General features: G+C 43.6%; 1 pseudogene; it reads right to left on the bottom strand.

Moving 5' to 3' along the window:
- Positions 1 to 2,987: 2,987 nt before the first annotated feature.
- The window catches only part of LOC116099814, a 10,887-nt pseudogene continuing 10,545 nt past the window's right edge, over positions 2,988 to 3,329 (bottom strand).

Below are 3,329 nucleotides of genomic sequence, written 5' to 3'. Positions count from 1 at the left end.
GAAAAACAAAACAAAAAAAAAATTCTAAATGTAACCAAGCATAATGCCTGGTTCTTAGTATGTACACATGCCTGTGCAAGTGTGCATACATACACACACACACACACACACACACACACACACACACACAAATTTTGAAACAAGGTCTCACTATGTAGCTCTGGCTGTCCTGGAACTCACTATGGAGATCAGACTGGCTTTGAACTCACAGAGATCCCCTTGCAATGGCATCCTGGGTGCTGGAAGTAAAGGTGCACCATGTACCCAGCTTAGTTTTTGGCTTTTAAAGACAGGGTCTCACCCTGTAGCTCTAGCAGGCCTTGAGATCAGAGATCGATGTGTAGAACAGGCTAACATCACACCCAAGAAATCAGCCTGCCTTTGCTCCCAAGGGCTTGGAGAAAAACTACACCATTATACCCAGATTACACTAAAATTCTTACTGATGAATAAACACAAAAAAGCAAAGGTTTCAGAAAGGAAAGAAAAAGCCTGAGCATGTATGTCCATGCACCACTTGGATACAGTGCCTGAGGAAGCTGGAAGAAGGTGTTGGATCACCTAGAACTGGAGTTACAGACATTGTGAATTGCCGTGTGGGTGATTTCAATGGAACCTGGGTCCTCCGGAAGAGCAGCCAGTGCTCCTTAACCACTGAGCCATCACTTCAGCCCCTTATCCTCCCTTTCACTTACATGGCATGGTCATACTTGCCTGTAATCCCATTACTTGGAAGGTAGGCAGAAAAATCAGGTTTGAGGTAATCATAACTTCATAGTGATTCAAGGCCAGCCTTGGCTACATGAAACCCTAACTCAAATTCAACACAGAAGCAAATGGAAATTCCCTGATGAAATGGAAAATCTCAGTTAAACTTTCAAGAAGTTGAACTTAAGCTGGGCAGTGGTGGCACATGCCCTTAATCCCAGCACTTGGGAGGCAGAGGCAGGCGGATTTCTGAATTCGAGGCCAGCCTGGTCTACAGAGAGAGTTCCAGGACAGCCAGGGCTATACAGAGAAACCCTGTCTGGAAAAAAAACAAAAAACCAAACAAACAAGTAGATGATAAAAGATAATGCTTGTATCCCTCTTGGACACTGAAAGGGCTGAGACTCTGATTTAATTCTTTAGCCAGGCTAGCCTAAAATGCAATTTTATGTGTTTTACCTGTGTGTATATCTACACCACATGTGTGCTTTGTATCCAAGAAAGCCATAAGAGAGCATTGAGTTCTCTGGAACTAGAGTTACAGATGGTTATGAGCTACTATGTGGGTGCTGGGAACCAAACCTCAGTCCTTTAAACGTTTTTGTTTTTGTTTTGGTTTTGGTTTTGGTTTTTTGGTTTTTTTTGTTGTTGTTGTTGTTTTTGTTTTTTGGAAACAGGGTTTCTTTGTATAGCCTTTGTATAGTGCTGGGATCAAAGGCGTGCGCCACCACTGCCCGGCTAAAGGTTTAAGTATCCTTAACTACTGAGCCATCTCTATTTTTGACAAAGGTAGGAGTGGAGAAAAAAACAGAGGTCTAGGTGAGGTGGCAAATGCTTATAAATAACCTAGACTTAGTGTACTGATTTGAGTAAAACTGGCCCACATAGACTCATAGGGAGTGTCATTATTAGGAGATGTGGCCTTGTTAGAGGAAGTGTGTCACTAGGGGTGAGCTTTGAGCTTTCAAATGCTTAATCCAGGCCCAGTGTCACTGTCTCTTCCTGCTGCCTGCAGATCCAGATGTAGGACTCTCAGCTACTTCTCCAGCACCATATCTGCCTACATGCTACCATGCTTCCCACCATGATGATAATGGACTAAACCTGAACTGTAAGCCAGCCCCAACTAAATTGTTTTCCTTTATAAGAGGTGCCATGATCATGATGCCTCTTTACAGCAAAAGAAACCTAAACTAAGGTTGCTCGGGTAGAAGGAAAGTCAGGCCCAAGGCAACCTGCCTTACACAGTGAAACACTGTTTAAAAAAATAGGTTGGGGGAGAGGGGGCTGGAGATGTAGCTCAGCTGGTAGAGTGCTTGCCCAGCAAGTGTGAAGTCTAGGTTTGACACCCAGCATTGCAGAAGCAGGGTGTGGTAGCATGTGCCTATAATCCCAGCAGGAAGATCAGAAGTTCAAGGTGATTTTTGACTACTTAGCAAATTCTATTCTAACCTGGGCCACAGAAGAGCCTTGTTAAAATGTATTTTTTATGTGTATGAGTACACTGTAGCTGTACAGATGGCCGTGAGCCATCATGTGTGTGGTTGCTGGGAATTGAACTCAGGACCTCTGCCACCCTGCTCGCTCTGGCCCCACTCACTCCAGCGTAATTCACTGTAGCTGTCTTCAGACGCACCAGAAGAGGGCGTCAGATCTCATTACAGATGGTTGTGAGCCATCATGTGGTTGCTGGGATCCGAACTCAGGACCTTCAGAAGAGCAGTCAGTGCTCTTACCCGCTGAGCCATCTCGCCAGTCCCAAAAATGTATCTTCTCAAATTAAAGATACCCAAGCACTCAGAAGGCATAAGCAGGCAGATCTCTGTGAGTTCCATGCCGATGTGGTATACATAGTGAGTTAAAGGACAGCCAGAGCTCCACTGAAACCCTTACTCAAAAAAAAAAAAAAAAAAAAAAAAAAAAAAAAAAAAAAAAAAAAAAAAAAGGAAAAGAAAAGAAATCAAAATTTAAAAACCTTTCCATTAAATAAGAGGAGACCATGTCTGAGAGATATAGTTCAGTTACAAACATGAGAACCTGGACTTAATCCCCAGAACACACATTTAAAAAAAAAAAAAACTGAGCATGAACGAGGTATGGTGGAGCACACCTTTAATCCTAGCACTCAGAAAGCAGAGGCAGGCAGATCTGAGTTTGAGATCAACCTGGACTACTTAGTGAGTTCCAGACTAGCCAGGGCTACATAAGGCCTGGTCTCAAAAAAGCAGCCCCCTCCCCCAACAACTAGAGAACTAAAACAAGCTGGGCATGATTTAATGTTAACTGCTGTGGAAACGGAGAGGATCCTTAGGGCTCACTGGCCAGTACCCTAGCCTCCTTGCCAGCTCCAAGTACATGAGAGAACCTGTCTCAGATAACGAAGTGAATGTTGCCTGGGGAATGATACCTGAGGTTGAATTCCAGACTCAACATGAATGTACACCTCCCCCTCCCTACACTCACACACTATATTGTTTGGTTTGATTTTTTTTTTTTAAAGCTAGAATCTCATATAGCCCATTCTAGCCTCAAAAACTCTATGTAACCCAGGCTGTCTTTGAACTCGTGGTCCTCCTGTCTATGCCTCTAAGTGCTAGACTTTCAGGAATACAACACCAAAG

Source organism: Mastomys coucha, chromosome X (assembly GCF_008632895.1).
Source record: "Mastomys coucha isolate ucsf_1 chromosome X, UCSF_Mcou_1, whole genome shotgun sequence".
In the NCBI taxonomy this organism is placed as follows: domain Eukaryota; kingdom Metazoa; phylum Chordata; class Mammalia; order Rodentia; family Muridae; genus Mastomys; species Mastomys coucha.
Note: the sequence above shows the minus strand (reverse complement) of the source record. Positions and strands in the feature narration are given on the sequence as shown.